This window comes from Corvus cornix, chromosome 1A, assembly GCF_000738735.6.
Source record: "Corvus cornix cornix isolate S_Up_H32 chromosome 1A, ASM73873v5, whole genome shotgun sequence".
Taxonomy (NCBI): Eukaryota; Metazoa; Chordata; class Aves; order Passeriformes; family Corvidae; genus Corvus; species Corvus cornix.
In genome coordinates, this window is record NC_047057.1 from 57,809,472 (window position 1) to 57,832,079 (window position 22,608).

A 22,608-nucleotide genomic window follows, 5' to 3' on the forward strand; every position below is an offset into this window, starting at 1 on the left:
CAGGCACAAGCACCCCACAGCAAGCTATAATGTCAGTCTCCATGGGGTTATCCATTTGGCAGTGCTGCACATTCCTTGCACATGCAGCAATTAAATTTTGAGCAAAAAAGAACATGACCCAGACAGGTTCTGTTTCTCCCACATGTTGACATTAGCTGAGAACCAAGAGAGTTCAAGTAACCCACTCCAAGCAACTGTAAGAGATAAAAAGAATTTTCATTTGAAACTGCAATGCAATGACTAAATAAGTAAATAGTATCTCATACATGTCCTGTCTCACAGAGATGTAAAGGGTACGCAGCCAACAATTACACTGAAAAGTGCATGTGATATGAAAGATTATACAAAGTAAATGTAAAGATTATTTCTAAAGAATTTAATTTACTAAGGCAGAAACCTTACCCAAGCAACCTACATTCTTGAGCTAGAGTCACAGAGGTATTTTTAAGGTATTAAAAGATGAGAATCTGTTGATGGGCATGGGATGAATGGAAGGACAGCATCTTCTCCATGGTGGTCTTTCTTTTATTTTTATTATTGGCATACACATATCAATAAATACCTTATTTAAGGTGGTAACATATCAGAGTACTCTTTTATCTTAATTGAAGTACATTATAAAATGTTGATCAGGTGCCTTTTGAACAGACTTAACTCTTCTGATCTGTGTCCATAAAGTGTCCCAGTTACCTAACTTCCTAACATAATAAATTATTCTGGCATAAGTGGCCTTTATTTTTTCTCATTTGTGCGAAATTACTGTCATCATTTTTATCTTGTTCCATCCATAGTGATTTCCACATACTATTTCCTACATTGTCCTATAGAAGGTCTTACACTTGGGCCTACCAATAGGCTTAGAATTGATTGACAGCTTTACTAATGCACATGTGCTCTTTGACCAGAAGTCCATTCAGTCTGATGTGCCATCCTAGCAAATCTTCAGTATCCTGCAAGAAAAAAAAAAACATAAACAAAAATTAGTCTGGAAGATATATCTCGAATAACATTTATTCCTATATATTTACAAATCATTAGAATAATGTTCTCTATTCTACTTTAGTCAGGCTTTGAACTTTTAATTAAAAGAAAAACACAGAAAGGAATAGCACAAACTTTTTAAAACAACTTTCTAACTTAATGAATGCTTCTAATCAGCAGCTATGACATGTCACTTGGACTTAGCACAAAGTATCAAAGCCAGGTCCCCTCTAGGATCCCTTGGGGCTTTTATTGTCCTCAGTTTACACAGTCAAAGAACAAAACTGTGTGCCTCCAAGTCATCTAAAAACTATTTCAGGGGCAGCATGTGATTTTGCTCTTCATGCAGAGTGCATCGCTGCATTAATTGTGAATGAAAAATTAGTCATATTCAAATTCCAAATAGCTCACAGCCCAATTTGGCTGACTTTTCTTTGGTCCCTTCCCATCAAGCAATCATGAAAATTTTAGAAGCTCGGTTTTGCATAAGAAGTCAGCTCTTTATTGATTGATGAACTGATAGTGAATCACCATGGTACATATGTTACCTCCCTGAAGAGAACATACATTTACATCATCATGGGAGAGATCCCCAGTTAATTCAGTGTAAGGGCAGAGAAGGCTCCAGCTTTCAGTTTCCTCCAGCACACTGAACAAGGACTCATTTCCAGGAAAAACAGGAGTTGCTTACCTCTGGTTTAGACTGAACTTGCACCTAAGTCTATACTGGGTAGATGTAATTACTGCCACGTACTGAAAGGTACTTTTTGCGTCCTTTTTGAACTGCTGTAAACAAATGCTGCTTCAGGACAAAAACATTAAGCCCAAAAGGACACATTTTATGGGCAGGGGTGCACAGACCATGGGTCATGGCCTACACTGGGGCACCACAAAGAACTGCTGTCTGTTTACCCTTGTGGACAGCTCAGCTCCACACAGCTGCTTCCTCACACCCAAGCGGGATAGGGAGAAAATTACAGGGGTACAAATGAGAAACCTTGTGGGCTGAGATAAAGACAGTTTACTAGGTAAAGCAAAAGTTGCACACCTAAGCAAAGCAAATGAAGGACTTCATCCACTCCTTCCCATCTGCAGGCAGGTGTTTAGCCACGTCCAGGAAAGCAGGGCTCCATCCCACCTAATAGTCAGGGAAGACAAACACAAACACTCTGAATGTCCTCCTTCCCTTTCTTCCCCCAGCTTTAGTTGATGAACACAACATCATATGGCATGGAAGATCTTCCCATGGTCAGCTGGGGTCAGCTGTCCCCACTGTGACCCTTCCCAATTTCTTGTGCCTCCTCATGAGCAGGGCAGTGTGAGAAGCAGAAAAGGTCCTTGATTCTGTCCCTATGTTCTCAGCACTGTTCTCATCACAAAACCCAAACAGCAATGTACAAACTTCTATGAGGAAAAATACTTTTTTCTATATCTTTTCAATCTTAGTAGCTTAAATGGAATGTAGTGGCATAAAAACTTGGATTCAATGGTTTAGTTTTAAATTCTGGATCCCAGGCATGGTGCCTGATTCTGCCTTGCCTTGCATTTTCTCTCTACATCTGTGAGAGGGTGTCGTGGTTTGACGCTGATAAATTGAGACTATAAACATGAACTGTTTTCCATTGGAAACACAGACATGTCATAGGAAAGCACTGTGAGCAGATGGCTTTCTGAAGTCAAGCACCACGTAGGTGTGAGCTGTGCACAATTCCTCCATCTCAGACCTCTCCATTTTCTGCCCCAGCACAAGACAGAGACTGACAGAAGGGTTCGACTGGACTGCTTATGCTACAACTCATCTACTATGTCAACACTCAGGCTGAGGTAGGTAATAATTCCTTTGCAGGTTTTAATGAGAAAGATTGAAACCACACCACCTCCTTCCTACCCTTCTTTTTTCATTTGCTGGTGATACGAGGGAGAAATCAAATATTGTTCTTTGCATGCAGTCAGTCACTGATTAAATGCAGTCACCTCCCTCTATGTATGTCCACAGTCTTTTAACACATTTAAAAAGTGTCACCCAAAAAAAATATTGGCCCTAGGCAACAGAGGAAAGGAAAATAAAGTTTAGCAAAATAAATGCACTTATAGTCATGGGTCTCAAAGAGTTTCTCTGAGCTTATTACAAGATCCAAAGAAATCTAATGAAACTTCAAGAGGATTTTAGAAAACAATCATCATGCTGTTACTCTGTGGATAGTGTCAAAAGTATGAAGCTAACAGAGAAGGCACTTGAAAAGACAATAAAACATCTCTTTTAAATTGAGTGTGCTAAATGTCACAAAGCCAATAGGAGTATCTTATTTCCACTAAATGCAGGAAGGACGGGAAACACATTTTTCCTGATAAACAACCCTGGTGCTCAAGCAAGTGAGATAATTACAGGTACACTTGTCTTGGGGATGGCATGTGGCACATGGGAAAAGAAAGACATCCAAAAGTCCCAGCTCATTCCCACTTCTCTTCTGTATTGCCAGAACCTACTGGGACAGGGCTCTCTAAGCTCTTCCTTACTTTCCCTCTCTCATTAGGATATTGCCAAGTCCATATAATGCTATAACCCCCTTTTAATCCTCTCTAAAGATTAACTAGCTGCCCCTAATACTGACATGATAAAGTCTAACACTTGCCTAATTGCTCCTCCCTGTGTGGATATGAAGGTGAGAAAGTAATAAGCTTTTATACATTTATGGTTATAGTGAAACAGGAAAACCTTTGCTTCCTCTCACATTTGTGTGGGAACATGTGCACATGTGCCTGTATATTGTGTATGTGTGCCTATATGTGGACACAGGCTGATCCCTGGGTGAGTGTTTAAGTGGGTGTCTCGTTTTTGTGGCTTATATTTCCAGAAGGTTGTCTGGTGGCATCTGATAGTTTATGAATGTGTGTTTGTTGTGCAGTAAAACTTTCCTTCAAAGACTCCCACGGCCCTGTCTGGGTTGCTGCCCATAGGAATGCTGCAGGGAAAGGGAGAGCTTGTTTCCAGTGTCCATTTATCTGCAATAAAATTGCTTTCACTGTCCCACCAGAGAAATAAATCTGGAACTTGTGGCTACTGTACAGGTTATTATAAAATAGGTCAGTGACACTTTGACAAACGAACTGTATTCATTCTTGCCTCGCACTAGAGCTGCAGGGAACTTCAGCTTCCTTGAGATATGTGGGAAATAACAAGGTGGAATTATTTAAACATTATCAGGTAAAAACCTACAATGTGACTAAAATCAATCTTCACCTTCAGGGTCTCCTTGCATGACATCTAAATTAAGTCAGTTCCCCATCAATTTAGACAATAATTTTTCTCCATGCAGAATCTAAGGATTAATGGGTACTACTCCATCATGATACAACAAGGATGACATTTCAGAAGCATCTTTGACTTGTTACAGTCTTTCCTCACCAGTTCTGCAGTGCAGTTGTTTCAGGAGGCAATTTCCAAAGACAGAGGGACAGATATCATTTAGGATGTTGTGACACATCCTTCTAACTCTGTCACATGCACTCTCAGTGTAATGAGTGCCTTGTAAATACCACAATCAGGGAGTAGAGTAATTGTGCCAAGATTAATTAAGAGAATTTATGAAATCAGAAATTTGAAATCACTGAAGATATTAATTCGAATTAGAAGAGTTCTACTAAAAGCTAGACTGATAGAGATGATGGATAGCTAGTTTTTTCCTCTCTCTTACAGTTTCTTGTTTTATTTCTTCATTCCCTTAGTTCAAGTCTAGTTCAAATCATTGAAAAAGATGTTTGTTCAACAGACCTTTGAAAATATTATTTTGAGTTTCTTGGTAATTCAAATTATTCACCTTTGTCAGGGGAGGAAAGACTTGTAGGTGGGTGAGAAAAAAAAAGCATGTATATATGTAGCCACTAATTGATCAGTGCAGCACATCAAAGATGGAAATACTGACAGTGAATTTTTGCTTTTATCCACAACATTGAAAATTTGAAAAACAAACAAAACAGAAATCCTGCAATCATTTCTTGAAAAAGCAAATTTTCCCATTTCCTTAAGAAAGGCCATCTGGGAGGCAAAAATAATGTAATGTGAATATGTCATGATTTCTTTCCACTAAAGGAGACATATAAACCAGCATCATCATGGGTTTAATCATAGCATTTTTCACTTTGGGATTTCAGAACACTGCCAGTATTCATTTTTTTCCACTGGGTTCATCCTCAAGCTCTTGCTGAATATGCATAAATAAATTCCTGCCATATATATTCACCTTAAAGAGAAACAGTTTAATTGTTCTGGTCATGAGAGACTATGAATTAACATTAACAAAGAAGTTATGCCTTCATTGCAAGCATTCCTCAAGCATTCCTGAGGCAAAATTTTGAGGTATAGGAAACAACAAAGGAATTTCATGGACCTATTTCATCTCCAACATGAAAAGCCAAATTTTAGACCATCCTGGGTGCACTTGGCAGTAACTTAAAATCCAGAAATTTCTCCGCAGTCTACATGAACATTCACATATCAGCAAAAGTGTGCGGTTTGGGGTTGCCCAGTGCAGAGCCAAGAGCTGAACTCAATGATCCTTGTGTCCCTTCCAACTCGGGCTATGATTATATGACAAGGGCTGTGTGCCTCTTTGCTCACAGACAGGGCAGAGAAAAGTTGGTGGCAGGATAATGACTCTTCCCCGCTAACTGTAGCATGTGAGGGAGCAGGACCAACACTAAAGATTTTGCACCATTTCAATTGGTTGCTGGTGTCAGGAACAGAATTTGAAGCTGCTAAACACTGCACTTCTTTTCCTAGTCCTCGTTCTGCTTGCAGCTTCTCTCTCACTTCCTTGAACTTAAAGGAACTTAAAGCTTTATCTGGAGAACAGAGAAACAAACACTTACCCAAAGCTGAAACAGCAGCAAAAAGTATTCTCTCATCCTTTAAACAAGAAGTGTGTGCTGCTGTTGTTTGTGGCTGTGACTGTCAGATGGAGCTGCGGAGGCTTCCAGCACGTTGAGCATCAAGAGCCATTCATCACACAGCATCACACCTAACAGACTGGGATAGCCCTTGCCCACAGCTTTCCTCTTCTCTCATCCACTCTTCTAGGCTGCATCTAAACACCTGCTTGAGGAAATGAAGACAAACGCTTTTATGCTTTTTCCCTACAAATTGGTAATTAGAATTTGGGTTTTGGTGCACACTGAGAAAAAATAAAGTTAAAACAAAGCCAGTCATCAATAAAAATTCTTCAACAAAATGAGTGCTGATTCTTCTGTAAGCAGTGCCACACAGATACATCCATAAATAATCCCAGAGTGCCACTGTGACAGTCGAGTCTGGCCAACAGCACAACACAGATCACGCGATTTTCAGGACTGAATTATTTCTGTTTGGACAAGAGTGTCCTCTGTGGAAGAATGATCATTTTTAATGCCACAGTTTTCAAGAATGAAGAATCCATCACAATTCAGTAGACATTCTTCCATGCCTAACTATATTCATAGTTTAAAATGTGCTTCACATTTTTGGAATTGTCTCTCAGGAATGATATTTGAAATGTTCAAGTTACTAGATGGCTTCGAGAAAAAAAAATCAAATATTCTTTTTGCAGAACAGAATATATTGCTTTCCTAGAATACTCATAATTTGTTATTTTGGGGTTTTCAGTGTTTCAAAAATACAACTCTCAAACTGACACATCTGTCTGACCTTCAGTGTGGTTGTGGTGTATTATGGAGGCCCATAGGGCCTTTGCTTTTCCTTTAGACTTTGCACCACTTGGAACTGATAACAACATATGGATGCTGGCTAGCACTCCCCTGAAAGAACCTGGAGTGATGGGAATGTTTACCTCACCAGACAGGCTTCCTGTAAAAGCTACTTCTTCTTCTTGCAATAAGGCACCTACCCTTGTTTGACCCTGCATTTGATGTCAGGATAATATCTTGCTAAGGATGACACGAGCTCAGTGTAATTTTTCTTCACTAGAAGCTCAGAGACAGTCAAAGGAGGAGATGGCTTCAGAGGAGGCAAGATCCAATTTAATTGTAAATATCTATAAGATTAGTGTGAGATAAATTGGTTTATGACCTATGATTAAAAAAGAGCTAAGATTTCAATTCTAGTGCGGTCCTTGGTCCTACTGTGTGGCACAGACACACACTTGTGGGCTCCTTATGTATGTGGTAAGTCAATGAAACAGCACAACAGCAGCCCTATCCACCTATTTCCTAAGTATATTTGTGTATCTTACACCACATACTCTGTACGAGTATACTGAATGCAGTCAATGTCAATAATTTTGTAGACTGAAAAACGGCAGTCAACAACTACTTGCATGCACTTGTGTATTTCAGATTTTTTAAAAGGTAACTTTTTTTCATGTTTTCTTTTCCATACTAAGGGAAAAAATCCCACGTTTTTTCCATTGCAAGGCTTTTTCTTCCAGTTTAATGCTTGCGTCTTTCAAAGCCCCTTTAAAAGGAAATTTTGGCATGTCATGAAAACAAAGTCAAAAATGAAGTTTTTGCAAAAATTTAAAATAAGTAAAGTTTAGCTCCTCTGTGGCAACACTAAGTAGCTTTTGCAAAACGATTGCACTGAATAGGCTTACCTTTTCCAACACCTTCTAATATTAAAAAAATTGACCCATGCCAGTGATTCCAACCCCAGGGTATTGACAACACATTATTTCTAACAGATAAGAGAACTAACTGATTGTTGCTGAGCTCTTGCTGAGCTCTGACGAAAGGACCTTGTGAGAAAGTATCTCCAGCTCAAGAGTAACCGAGTGCTGAGATTTTTGCCTGGGGAGACCAGGAGGCTAATGTCACACAGGATCCAGAGCAATTCAATTAATTTAAGCAAAATGACAACTGAAGCTTCTCTAAAACTTTGCCTTTGTCAGCACAAGGGCTGCAGACAAGATGCAGTCACTGTGCTCTTCTTTACAGAAGAGAAAATATTGTTATCTCCTATACAAAGTACTAATAAATGTTTGGAAACCTTTCAGATAGGAGTTAGGAACACTTGCAAGTAGAATTCAGTGTAAATCAGACAGATGCCTTTCCTCTGCCACCTCCCACTGTCATTGACAGTGACAATGAAACCATCCAGCAGATGCTGTATTGCTTTAAACCCTCAGAGCTAAAATGCTGTGCCGTGTACTTACAACATTTTAACATCACTGACATAATTTTTATAGCTCTTCATGGCACAGTGCACATCCACATGGCCACGAGTCAGACCCAAATCTCGCAGCTGTATTTGCCCACTGTCATCCTTTATGTAAAGTGAGTGAAAATGTCAGCAAATGGGGGAGTGGTGGCTACAGGTGACTACAAATAGCCCCAGATCAGTCCAAAACTTGTGCACTAGGAGGATTCACCAAGCATGTTAAAGGCATGGTTCTAAGAGAAAATACTATATATTCTCAACAATATTCCCAAGTGGACTTAATTAACATCTCAAGATGCTAACTATATTGAAACCCAGCACTGCTCAAATCATGTCTCATTTTCTGAAGCATCCTCTGATACACTCCCATAGTCCTTAGGTATACTTCAAAGCTCCTTGTACAGGCAGATATCACCAGAAGATCACCCTTAGAGAAAGGAATCCTCCAAAAGATAAAATAGTCACAGTAGAACACAAGACTCAAATTTTATTTCACCTCCTAAGAGACTGATTCTTTTATATATTTTTTTCTTCCCTAAATGAGTTCTTTTCTTTGTATTATGTCTCTTGCTACTATGAAACTTCCTTCCTTCCTTCCTTCCTTCCTTCCTTCCTTCCTATCATAGCCACCTTTGGTATTGATTCAGTTTGGAGGATTTTGTGGTAATGTAGAAAAAGGGTATAATTTTCAAGGTATCAAAGGTTTATCACTATGCTCTGGGGGCCACAGAGTGCTAAAAGGCACAAATGCCTGAGGCAAGGACAGTTTACATGGCACAAAAGACAATTCATAATAAATGATAGCCTGTTTCTAAGGATGAACTCATTTACCTTGGCTGGCTGTTGAGTTTAAAAATAATTATAAAGAAAAAATAAACTGACATACTGTACAGCCAAAATAGAAGTTGAGTAGGGAACAAACCAGCACCATACTGCCTGAAATTCCAACAGTTTCTGAATTGCCTTGAGATTATCTTTTTCTAACATCTTTTTTTTTTTTCTTTTTGAAGTGAAATCAGTTCTCTTTGACTGAAATTTCTTGTCTTCCCTCATTACTTTTTGCTACTATTGCAACAGCAGGGAAATGTGTTGCTACTAGATATCCATCAAAAAACTGGGCTGAAGACCCTGTGCCAAGAGGGGAATGAGGTATTTCCCTGTCCTGGGAGTGCTGTGCTGGAGCCAGGTATGCAGACAGGAGAAATCAGCACTGCTGACTGATTGGTGAATGGGTAGAGCTAGGACACACAGGCAGAACTGCTGACAGCAAGGGAATGTGGCTAGAAGATCTCTGACTCTGGCAAAAAAAGTGGGCCAGCCTATGGGCCTGTACAAGCCCTGGCACCAGCTCTGTTTTGTCCCCATATTGTGCTCTTTTTCATTGCAAAGGATTTATCTTCCTTTCTAAATAGACTAAATCAAAATCTGAAATAAAGGAATGGTCTTAAAGAAAGTGAACCCTCATTTGCTACCTGAAATAAAGATTTAGTAAAACCAACATATTTTTATGAAAGCAAACCAAGCCACTACTAAAAATCTGTAAGGTTGCATGAATAAATAATATTTATATTGATTTGGCCAAAGTCTATATTAGTGCCTCTAAATTGTCAAAAGCCAGTTCATAAATTTTATGTTGAACTTCCCTCTTGCCCTCAGAAGAAGGGCTCCTTCATTAATACCAAATTCACAGTATCCCTGCTACATTCATTCCTCATTTTCTTTCTGTAACTATCCTGTGAAGACTAACATCAACAGGGTAAAATTGGGAAAGAGGACACCAATCCGCAGCTATAAATTTAATTTGTGAGTGGTTAGTCTGCCAAGCATGATAATTTCCTAACACAGAGTTCTTACATTTTACTTAAGCTTCAATTAACAGGACTTTCTTCCTCTGGTGCACATGGAAAATGGATTCTGACATATTTACTGCATAAGTACCTTCATCACTTAGGCTGGCTCCTCTCAGACCACACCTGTTAGTAGGAGAACCACAGATGTAATTTATTGCTGGTACAAATGAGTGAGCCCACAGATCATTCCCTGGAGGAGTATTTGTATCCCTACTGTTGCCTTTGGAGATGGCAAAGGTTGGTATGGGATATTTCCTTAAACCTTCCAATCTGACCCTGCAAAGTCATATTTAAAGTGGGGATTATTTTCCTGTTCCAGCTGGATAAGACACCACAGTTGTTAGACCAGCAGTTCAGAGATTTCAGGTCACCATGAAGAAGAACATACAACAAACCTCGTTAAAGCCTTAGTGCCTCCTCCTGAAATGCTGATACCTCAGAGATCAAAGACCCTACCAGGATATGGTCTCATGGTTTCAAAGCAGTATGGTTTCCAGTTTGGAAAGCCCCTATTTGTCCACAATCAATTGCTGCGTGTATTTATTTTGTCCCTGCGGTGACACAAGCTCGTCTGTATTTGTCAGACTCTAATGTCAACTCTGGCTTCCATTAGCTATGGAAAGGTTGCTATCACTAATCCTACTAATAACAGCATCTTGCCAGGCCTCAGTTGCTTAATGGACTTGCAAAATGCACACAGCTAGTGATTTCCTTCATTTGCTGTCAAAACTAAGGTCAAAAATAATCTCAGGAGACCCTAAACTTGACCTTTTCAAAACTTTATGCTTGTCAAATTTTACTGCAGAGGATGAATTATCAATGCAAGCAGTAGGAGAGCAGCAGCTCGATGTGCTCAATGCCTTGCACTGATTCAGGTAAATGGACGTTTGCACGTCAGCACAGATCAGAATCAGAAAAGAGGGTGATCCGTCAGTGGTGCTCACAACAGATGTGCCAGCTCCTGTCCAAAACAGACCTTTTACCATTAGCATTGCCCTGAATGCATTCTTCACTTCCCATGTGCAAGAGCAATAAGGCTCACAGTAAAGTAATGCCATCCTTATTGCCTCCCACTCCTCCACAGTTAGTTTTGCTTTTAAAAGACTGCTGCAGGCTCTATTAATTGTGGGAAAGAATCGAGAATTGTGCAGGAAACCTATTTCCCCTCAGGGAAGGAGTGGGCCATAATTTCATTCCTTAACATTATAAGTTATGGGAGATTTTCTTTTTTTTTTTTTTTTTATTTTTGAAAGGTTAGAAAATGCTGTGGAGATTAATAACATCACTGTTATTAATTATAACCCACCAAAATACATATTTCTACAATGAGGAGGGAGTATTCTCAGTGGGAGATTATTCTGCTGGAGAAGAGAAATTACTTAGGAAATAGCCATGCCTGGGTCAACTGACAGAAAGCAATTAGAGCTTTTCCCCCACATGTAGGAAACAGGCAACAGTATAATTGACTCATTGTACTTTTTGAAATAAACCAGTAAGAGAATGCACAGAAAACATAACTGTGATAACTTGTGCCAAACTAGAGTCAGATCCTGGGAAACAAAATGACAGCGAAGAAATCCAGCAAGACTGAGGGAGGTATGAAGATCCTGACATCAGTAGCAGATTAGACAGCTAGACTGACAGACCACTTATAAATAATGATGCAAATGTACTTACCATAGCATGTGAACATATTTCACTTTTTGATCCCACCCTCAGGTGTTACATATTCTTTTTACTCTGGGCATGTACATGCACGAGGGAAGCGACAAAGATATTTTATAAATGGTCTACACACGCAATCCATGTCATACAAGCACACCTGCAGTAGAAATAGAATATAATTTCTAAAATGAGTTACATTCTGGATCTAAATAAAAGCTTGTAGATACCTACAGGGAGAGGCTGTAGGGTGCTGAGAATCTTTTTAGAGTTCACAGACAGTCTGGAATCCATAATGCGTATTTTCAGAATATATTCATAGAGCTAGCAAAACAGTGAATGCAAGCTGAGGCATTATGCCATCAGTTTTTGTTGGTAGGCCAGTGGCACCTGCTCTGGAAAGTCAGAAGATGGGTACAGGATTTTATCCAGAAAAGGTGGCAGTCGAACCAGAATTCTTTTGCTTACTACAACCATTTTATGCCCATTCTCAACAAGAAGGAAAAAATAAGGAAAAAAGTAAAGGAAGCAAACACAAGTGTGACTCAGTTTGCAGGCACTGCAGTTTCATCTCAGTGTATCCTTCGTGGTCTGTGGCATTTAATTATGTTTCTAGGTCTTTGATGGTCATTTTTAAAATAATAATACAATTAAATTAAAGTGTATAGTTCTGCTAACTGATCTATGCTTCTTCTGTGCTTTATATTTCCTGCAAAGTTTTCAGGCCACAATAAAAATGCATCTTTTTGTCCCAAGTTGAAATAAGTGACATTAAATATTGTCTGGAACAGGAGACCAGTGATTTTCAATTAACATTAAATAGGAAACTGCTTAATATCAATTGTTATTAAATGGGCAAATTAGCATTAAATTAAAGCTAATAGCGCAGGCAAAGTTTTCCATTAAGCAAGCCAATATTAAGTGTATCCAATCTTTTACAGTATTCACTATTTCATTTCCTCAGCTGAAAGACGTTTCTTGATAAATAAGCATTTATCCAGTTTATGCCCCTCCAGCTACCAACTTCATCTGATCTCTATTACTAAAATTCAGTGAATCAGGCATTCTTGCACATTTTGCTGTGCATTAATTCTATGGCTCCTGCCAACTAATTGTCCTGTTTTCAAACTTCTTCTTTGAGCTTCATCTCACGTGTACCATTAACTATCTTGCTGTTCCACGGGATGGAATCATTGTGTTTGATGCTTTTCCAGTTTAGATGAGGGCCAACTGCTGATATTGATAGAACAGTACTGCACAGGGAAGGAACAAATGCAGAAAAATGCTTGATATTTTTAAAATGCTCAGAACATACTCCTCATTATAGAGCTGGTAGCTTCTAAGATTCAGGAATCATTTTTAAAAATGAGCAGTGCGTGAATCAAAAAACGGTCATGTCAGGATGTTTATTTACTTTTTACTGGCTGAATAATAAATAGATGTTGAGTTGCATGATGGGAGGGTACATGCCATGAATTTTACTCAAACAGAAAACCTAGGAGGAATATATGTGTTGAACCATATCTGAAACCTACATGTTTGGAAAGAGATGAGAGAGTACCAGACAGATCTGTACTTCTGAGATTCTGAAGCTCGTCTGAAAACTTGTTTGTGGGGTATGTTAGGATACAGCTTGAAATCTGAATTATTTCTAACCAAACCAGCCATGTGTTTTTCTTAGTCACTAGATGGGCCTGAAGCCATAGAGTGAAGGAGACCCTTGGAACTCTGACTCCCATCTCCTGTTGTCGCAGAGATCATGTTCTTAAACTCCTGTTACAACTTTATCAAACTAACTTGAAAGTTAGCATGGCAGTTTCACAAAAGCAGCAGCTGTGTCTGGCTTGTTGAGTTAGGAATTCAAATATCTTTCCAGAAGGGGATTAGAGACATAGGTGGTGTATTAGCAAAATCAAAGTATAAATATATTTACATTTTAAAAGAAAATTTTCCTTTTCTCACCTAAAGATGGGGTGTTCCATAGCCTAAAATATATTTTTCAGTGAGTTTCTGAAAGCTTCAGCTTGAATGGTCTCATACAGATGAGCTGGTTTACTTGCAGCTAGAAGCAATTCTTGCCATCTATATGTATAAACATTTAGTCTTGCTGAATTGTCTCCGGAGAGAAACCAGAACAGCATTATAGAGGAATTTTGTGCAAAACAACTTGTCCTGTGTTTGTGAAGTGGCAGCATGTTAGAAAACTGGTGCGACAGTTTGATGGGTTTCCATGGAAACTGCTAGACTTGAACGCATGGGTGCACAAGCAAGCTTGCCAGGTGCCCGTTATTGGTTCAGAGGAAGGAAAAATTACATTTCCATGACAGCCATAGATTAGCTGAGCAAGTCTCTTTCCAAAGTGATGTACTTGCAAAAATAGATAAGCGCCAACCAGACTAAAATTTATTTGCTTTATACAGCAAACGGTGTAATTTGATCTCCCCTTGAAAATGGCCAGATTGCAGTTTCTGCCCATTGAGTGTTTCACCTAAGAAGTTATGGTCTTCTGCTGCAAGGTAATTTTATGGGAAAAAAAATTAATAACCCAGCAGGTAGGATGAAGAAACCGGAATTGAAATGGAAGAATTATTTCCTCAAAGAGAACCACACAAGCATTTTTGACACCAGTGAGATATGTAATAGAATAAACCACAAATAGGGCTTATTTGATAATCCTTTACATTCACTGCACTTGTCTGCTGGGCTTCTTCTAAAAATCTGAGCACAACTAGGCCGTCAGCTACTGCAAATCACTATTGCTTTGATGAAATGAGTGTAATACTGAAAGCTTCTTTAAGCTGGAGGTATAACAGAGTACTCTTCAATGGGCAGGTATAGGTTAGGACCAGGGGACTGGCTGAGTTGTACCTCGTGCCTCCTGTGTGCTTTCTCATTGTGAGTCTGTTGTCTTTTTCATTTACTCTCTGAGCACAACTTTTGACTAAGCAATGCAAATAACCAGAATTTCACTGTCACATCAAGTGAGAAAGGGGATGAAGAGTTCAGGAGATAATGGCAAGGAGGCGTAGACCCCTGAAAAATTGTATAGGAATACACTTCAGGAGTGAACAGGTAAGAAGCCTTTCTGATTCCACTTTAAAATTATTAGTGGTATCTGAATAAAATCTCACAGAAGTCAGTTCACCAACTTCAGCTGACAAGGAATTTGGTTTTATATACAGGGTAATACTCAGGGAGGAGAAAAACGGGCTGTATAGAAGACATGTAAGAGGAATTATAGAGACCCTGAAGCATCTGGCCTAAATCCAAAGAACACAGTGCAAGGGTAAAAACTCAGATGTTTTGCTGTTTTTCCTAGATCCATGAGTTTCTTGCACAGTTGGAAGTGAAAACCTTGCCAGTACAAAAGGTTCTTCTAGTACTCAGAATTTCTGAGAAAACCAACTTTTCAACAGACTGCCTTCAGGTATTGTGCTCTGGGAAACAGCTCGTGTGTGTCCAAGTACTTGGAGGAGGTAATCACATCCCTGGAGCTTGCTTCTCTGAAGGGAGTCTACACCCAGGGCATTTACAAAAGGCAACTAAGACAATACTGTAACTTACTGAGCCCAAAGAAACCTTACAACTACTTAAGCTTATTCCTACATAAGCCAGAACAGCCTAGTAAGTCACCAAGGTGCCCGTCACTGAGCAAAAGCTAAGGACTTTTTTTGAATGGAGCCTCAGAGCTCTGTCATTGCTCAGAAGGGCTACTCCTACACAGCTGTTAGAAAATGAGATCAGATCTTGGATCACTATAACTATCAATTAAAGCCTCACCTGTAACAAGTCCAACAATTTGGAACAATTTTTTTGATGGATCATTAGGCATATACCAAAAATGGCTTTGTACCTCCTCAGCTACAGTGAAGACTATTCTTCAGTCACTTAGATTATCCATTACACTCAAATTCAGATGTCTGAAGTACTACCTGTATGGATCTACCTGTGGTTCAGGTGCCTGAACTCCCAGCATAGTCGCTGGAGGTCTAGGGCTTGTCCATTTGTCCACATACTGCTGTTTCAGTTGTCCTGCAGTATCTTTCCTGACTTTCATTTATGTGCAGAAAAGCACAGGGTTCCTTTGTGTCTTGTGTCATACTTGCCAGTGCAAAGATGATACTTCAGGTTCCTTAAAAGAATTTCTGTTGATTAGATATTTATAAAAAAAAAAAAGCTGCTTAAAACATTGACTCTCCTCTGACTAGAATGGGTACTCATGCACCCAACACATATGAAGATCTCTCTTTCATATTCCTAATGCAGATGTCTCCAATCTGGAGCTGAATATAATCCTCACTTCCAGCCCCTCTTTCTAAACCATGCATAGTTGTTTATGGGTCTTTATCCTTGGCCACATGCCAAATGGTATCTCCAGCATCAAATATTCATGTCAATAATAAGTAATTGTTTAAAAAAAATGTATTTCACACAGCAGTCTTCTAATTGTATATGCGTATGGCTTTACACTAATTCAGTGATACCTGTGTAAAAAGACCAGGAGCTCCACAGAGATTAGCAGCAACAGTCAATGGAAGCCTCTGCATTAAAAACATTGTTTTTTAATCCTTACTTGCTGTTTAAAGCATGATTTCTTTTCAAAACCCATGGGTCTTTCATAAAGAAGTAGGTAACTGCATCCTCTTTAAATGTAGATCTAAGCCTTTCTGAAGGGTCCAGCTAGGAGTCCTTCGGAAGGGTAGCTGCTGAGACACACTATTCCTGTTGCCAATGGGCCACTAGTGTTCTAGGAGTATAGGAGGCATGAATGAGTGTTATCACCTGCAGTGGGCAGAGGCACAAGGCAGCCTGTGAGCCCCATACATCGTCCAGTGGGCTGAAAACAGGACAATGTAACACCTTCAGAAAAGGCACGAGCAAGTGTTTGGTACAATGTCCATTACAGCCCGTGGTACTTTTCCATTCTTTCATTCAACTAAATCACAGCTTCAGGATAAAAGGATGTGACAAAAAGAATCTTGTGCAAATGTATTTAGTATAATGGCTGAATGAGCTGACTCTAGGAGAATCTTGCATGTTCGAGCAATTTTTTCTTTCTGGCTTTTCTTGACACTAATTCTGTCTCTGGCTTCCCATAATACATAAACGATATGGAAGTTAAAGCATGAGTGAAGATCAAACAAAAAGTCACAGTACTTGAACACTGTTATTCTTACTTTCCTGGATGAAGTAATTTGCATTACAATAATGCAAACTGAGTTACCCTAAACGAATGTCAGTGTTGTAAACTAAAGACACAATACTGGACAACAAGATGCTGGCTAAAGGATTTGCAGGTGTACTAGTTTGAAAACAAACCAGTGGGAGGCACCAAGTCAGAATAACAATTTAATGGAAATTAAAGAAAAGGGGAAAAAAAGGTAAAAGAAAACACTGTCAAACTGACAGAGTCAAGGTACAACCTGACACCCTGTTAGGCAGGGTGGTGGTAGCAGTCTGGTAGAATGGTGGCTGGCAGTCCTCTGAAGCAGTGATCCTGTAGTAAAACAGTCTGCTCTTCCTCAGGAAGTCCAGTGGTGGCTGTGTAGCTCCTGTCCTCTGGAAATCCAGTGGGAAGCCGGTGTCTCTGGTGTTCAGCCTCAGATTATATCCACGATGGGATGCTTTGGTTCCTCCCTCTGGGTGGAGCATCTCACAATGGGGTAATGAGTCATGAGGCCAAGTGTTGATTAGGCTCATTAACAGAAGATAGGCCGGAGGGAGTTATCTCTGAGTCAGGCGGCAGGACAATGATGGGCAATTAACAGAAGATAGTCTGGGGGGAGGAGGCAAGGAAACACTGCCCACCTGATTTCAACGGCTCCTGAGGATGGTAATAGAATACACTGCACCCAGGACATTATCCACCCCTTATTCTATTACCATCTACATTATCCCAAATCAATACCTTCTTAAACTCTAGAACGCACATACATATATATATATATATATACACAGTGAAATCTACACACCGTTCTCACCTAAGATTAGGTCTCCTTGTGGTACACAACGGGTTTCCCCATCTTTCTGCATTACCCACCAAGTGCAACCAGGTCCTTGAGCAAGACAATCCCACGGATGTGTTTGCCTTTGCCTGAGGTGGGATTAATCCAAACAGTCTTTCCTAAAATACCTCTCAGGTGTACCACAGGGACTCTATCTCCATCCACTGTGTGCAAGGGTTCAGACTCGGCGGGACCAGCTCGATTGATGGACCCTTGGGTATTGACTATCCAGGTGGCCTTTGCTAAGTTCACTTCCCAATTTTTGAAGGTCCCCCCACCAAGTGCCTTTAGGGTAGTTTTAAGTAGTCCATTGCAGCGTTCAACTTTCCCAGCAGCTGGTGCATGATAAGGAATATGATATATCCATTCGATACCGTGTTCTCTGGCCCAGGTGTTGATTGAGGCTGTCTTAAAATGAGTCCCGTTGTCCTGACTCGATCGTATCAGGGGTGCCATGTCTCCACAGGACTTGCTTTTCCAGGCCAGGATGGTGTTCCGGGCTGTAGCATGAGGCACAGGGGTAGGTCTCCAGCCATCCAGTGGTTGCTTCAACCATGGTCAACACGTAGCGCTTGCCTTGGCGGGTTTGGGGAAGGGTGATGTAGTCAACTTGCCAGGCTTCACCATACCTGTACTTTGACCATCATCCACCATACCACAGAGGCTTCACCCGCTTGGCCTGTTTGATTGCAGCACAGGTCTCACAACTGTGGATGACCTGTGAGATGCTGTCCATGGAAAGGTCCACCCCTCGGTCACGGGCCCATCGGTATGTTGCATCTCTCCCCTGATGACCAGAGGCATCTTGGCCCAACGAGCTAGGAATAATTCTCCCTTGTGCTGCCAGTCCAGATCCACCTGTGATACTTCACCTTGGCAGCTCGGTCCACCTGCTCGTTGTTGCGATGTTCTTCATTAGCCCGACTCTTGGTACGTGCGCATCCACGTGTCGAACCTTCACGGTCAGCTTCTCTACTCGGGCGGCGATGTCCTGCCAAATCTCAGCGGCCCAGATGGGTTTCCCTCTGCGCTGCCAGTTGGCCTTTCTCCAGCGATCCAGCCATCCCCACAGAGCATTAGCTACCATCCATGAGTCAGTGTAGAGATAGAGCCTCGGCCACTTCTCTCGTTCAGCAACATCCAAAGCCAGCTGCATGGCTTTAAGCTCTGCAACCTGACTTGATCCACCTTGTCCCTCGGTAGCTTGTGCAACTCATCGTGTGGGGCTCCATACTGCAGCTTTCCACTTTCGATTAGCGCCTACAATTCGGCAGGAACCATCAGTGAAGAGGGCATAACGTCTTTCAGTCTCCGGTAGCTCATTATATGGTGGGGCTCCCTCAGCACGAGTCACTTGCTCTTCCTCTTCTTCAGAGGATAATCCAAAAGTCTCACCTTCAGGCCAGTTTGTTATAACTTCTAGAATCCCAGGGCGATTCGGGTTTCCAATACGGGCATGCTGTGTGATGAGAGCAATCCATTTGCTCCATGTGGTGTCGGTGGCATGATGCGTGGAAGGAACCTTTCCTTGAACATCCAACCCAGCACCGGTAGTCGGGGGTGCCAGAAGCCAACTGGTGCTTCAAGTGCCAATTACCTCTGAGGCAGCTTGGACTCCTTCATAGGCTGCCAAGATTTTCCTTCTCTGTGGGAGTGTAGTTGGCTTCAGACCCTCTGTAGGCTTCGGCTCCAGAATCCCAGTGGTCGGCCACGAGTCTCACCAGGCACCTTCTGCCAGAGGCTCCAGGACAGACCATTGTTCCTGGCTGCAGAGTAGAGCACATTCTTCACCTCTGGTCCTGTCCTGACTGGGACAAGGGCTACGGCGTGAGCAATTTCCTGTTTGATCTGGGCGAAGGCTTTGCTGCTGTTCAGGGCCCCAGTGGAAATCATTCTTCTTGTGGGTAACCAGGTAGAGAGGGGCTCACGATCTGGTGTACTCGGGATGTGCATCCTCCAGAAACCTATAGCGCCTAGGAAAGCTTGTGTTTCCTTCTTGCTGGTCGGTGGAGACATCGCAGTGATCTTATTGATGACCTCGGTGGGAATCTGATGTCGTCCATCTTGCCACTTTACTCCCAGCAACTGGATCTCTTGGGCAGGTCCCTTGACGTTGCTCCTTTTGATGGCAAAGCCAGCTTCCAGGAGAATCTGGATGATTTTCTCTCCTTTCTCAAATACTTCCTTTGCTGTGTTTCCCCACCGATGATGTCATCGATGTATTGCAGAATGTTCTGGAGCCTCACCCTTTTCCAATGCAGTCTGGATCAGTCCGTGGCAATGGTGGGACTGTGCTTCCACCCTGGGGCATGTCGGTTCCAGGTGTATTGCACACCCTTGCAGGTAAAGCAAACTGGGGCCTGCATTCTGCTGCCAAAGGAATGGAGAAGAAGGCATTGCAATGTCAATAGTGGCGTACCACTTCGCTGCTTGGACTCCAGCTCGTACTGAAGTTCCAACATGTCCGGCACAGCGGCGCTCAGTGGTGGCGTGACCTCATTCAGGCCACGGTAGTCCACCGTCAGCCTCCATTCTCCACTGGACTTACGCACTGGCCATATAGGGCTGTTGAAAGGTGAATGGGCCTTGCTGACCACCCCTTGGCTCTCCAGTTTGCGAATCATCTCATGGATGGGAACCACAGAGTCTCTGTCGGTGCGGTATTGCCGGCGGTGCACTGTTGCTGTGGCGATTGGCACCTGTTGTTCTGCAACTCTTAGCAGTCCCACGGCAGAGGGGTCATCTGAGAGGCCAGGCAATGTACTCAGTTGTCTGATATCTTCTGTCTCCACAGCAGCTATCCCAAAAGCCCAACGATGTCCTTTTGGGTCCTTGAAATATCCATTTCTGAGATAGTCTATGCCGAGAATGCACGGGGCCTCCGGGCCAGTCACGATGGGGTGTTTCTGCCACTCGTTCCCAGTTAAACTCACTTCAGCTTCCAGTACAGTCAGCTGCTGGGATCCTCCTGTCACCCCAGAAATAGAAATGGGTTCTGCTCCCACATACCTTGATGGCATCAGAGTACATTGAGCACCGGTGTCAACCAAAGCCGTGTATCTTTGTGGGTCAGATGTGCCAGGCCATCGGACCCACACAGTCCAAAAGACCCGATTCTCCCTTTCCTCTACCTGGCTAGAGGCAGGGCCCCTCTATTCCTGGTCATGTTGCATGTTGCTCCCTTCCGGTGAATACGTTCCTGAGGTCCCTTCAAGAGGATCGGTCATATTATCATTCCGGTACCGTCTGGAGTTCTGTGTGCGGGAGACCGGAGCAATGTTGACTCTAGATGCGCTTCTTGTGGTAGTTGTCCCTCTTTTTAGTTCACGTACCCGAGCTGCTAAGGAGGAGGTGGGTTTTCCATCCCACTTACTCATGTCTTCTCCATGTTCCTGAAAGAAAAACCAGAGTTACCTCGTGGGGTGTATCCTCTCTCCCTGGTTGGGGGTCGCCAGCTCCTAATGGCAGAGACTCTTGTTGGTTCTGGTGAGATCTGGTAAATCTCTTCCTTAAGTTCCTTTTTCAATTTCTGATGGCCTTCTTCAATCAAGCTCCGGACTTGCTCAGCCAAAAGACTTGTTTCCACGGATGAGACATGGGTGCGAAACGGGGCTGTGACGGTGTCCTCGTAAATCCTCAGTTTGTTCACCAAGACGCCCACCCTGTCCTCGCCTTCCCTCCATTGCAGCGTTGCCAGGTAACGGGAGTATATCTCTGGTCCAAGGCGTGCGAACCTCAACCACATCTGTGACGTGCACTGGACACCATCTGGGCTCTTAGGAAATCTCTCATCTTCTGAGAAAATGATCTCCAGCACAGCCAATTCCCTCAGGCACCGGATACCTTGTTCCATTGTGCTCCATTTTCCTTGGTGCACCTGGAGGTCTTCTTTACAAAGGTACCTGTCCCTTACACTTGTAAGCAGTCGCCGCCAGAGGCTGAGGGTTTCTTGGGTTCTCCCGATCCCCTGGTCAATGACCACATCCCGGGACAGAGATCCCAGTTGCCTGGCCTCACTTCCATCCAGAATGGTGTCATTGGCTGCAGCGTCCCAGATGCGGAGCAGCCAGGTCAGGATAGACTCGTTCGTCTGGCGGGTGAATTCCCTCCGCAGGTCTCGCAGCTCACCCAGGGATAGCGACCGAGTGATGATCTCTGGCTCTGCCTCTTCTGCTGGGTGCGAAGGTCCTGCTGCATCCTCGTCAGTCACTATGCGGACTGATTTGCTTTTTGATTTCTTCTTCTGCACGGGGGCAACTGCAATCGGTTTAGGCTGTTCTGGTTCAGTGATGGTTTGCATGGGGATGCTGACAGTGCTTTTGGCTCCTTTCTCCTCGGTGACGGTCTGCGTAGAAATGGATGCGGTTGCTTTGCTTTTGGCTCCTTTCTGTGTGACAGTCTGTGTAGACATGGTATTTGCTGCTTTGCTCCTTTTTACCTCCTCCTCAAGCAGACGTTGCACCACACTAAGTAGTGTTTTGTTTCTAAGCATGGTGTACACAATGCAGGCCATAGAGAAAAAAGAGAAGAGAACTGACAAGAAGATTATACCATCCTTAACATCCAGAGGGAACTCAATTTTTTCAAAAACTGCTGTGCCTGGCCTGAAAGGCTGGAAGAAACCACTCTCTACTCCTCCCACCAGGGGCTGGCTGTGATTGTTGAAGAGGTCCCAGACATAGGAGCCCAGACTAGGACAGCCAAACAAAATTGAGTATATATTCCGAATGGTATTCATCGCCTCGCAGGTTATTATGCTATAGACATAATAAACCAATAAAGCAATTCTCATACCATTCCCTGGTTTTAACAGGAGTAATACAACAGGCAGGTAGTTCCCCATGTGAGGAAAAACATAGAGAGCAAGATACAGTACCCATGCAGACCAGCTGAGCACCATGGTGAATAGATTTCTGTTTATACAAAATTGTAATTCTGACTTTTTCTCAGAGCAAGCCCCACG

The 22,608-nt window shown here is 42.2% G+C and overlaps 1 long non-coding RNA gene across 1 annotated transcript; it reads right to left on the reverse strand.

Annotated features, from left to right (window-relative positions):
• Positions 1–529: 529 nt before the first annotated feature.
• Positions 530–11,797, reverse strand: LOC109146112. Its single transcript, XR_002047922.2, has 4 exons — positions 11,656–11,797; positions 5,851–6,073; positions 2,030–2,119; positions 530–950 (listed from the first exon to the last, which is right to left on the reverse strand). It is a non-coding gene; the product is annotated as an uncharacterized LOC109146112 (long non-coding RNA).
• Between the last annotated feature and the right edge of the window lie 10,811 nt (positions 11,798–22,608).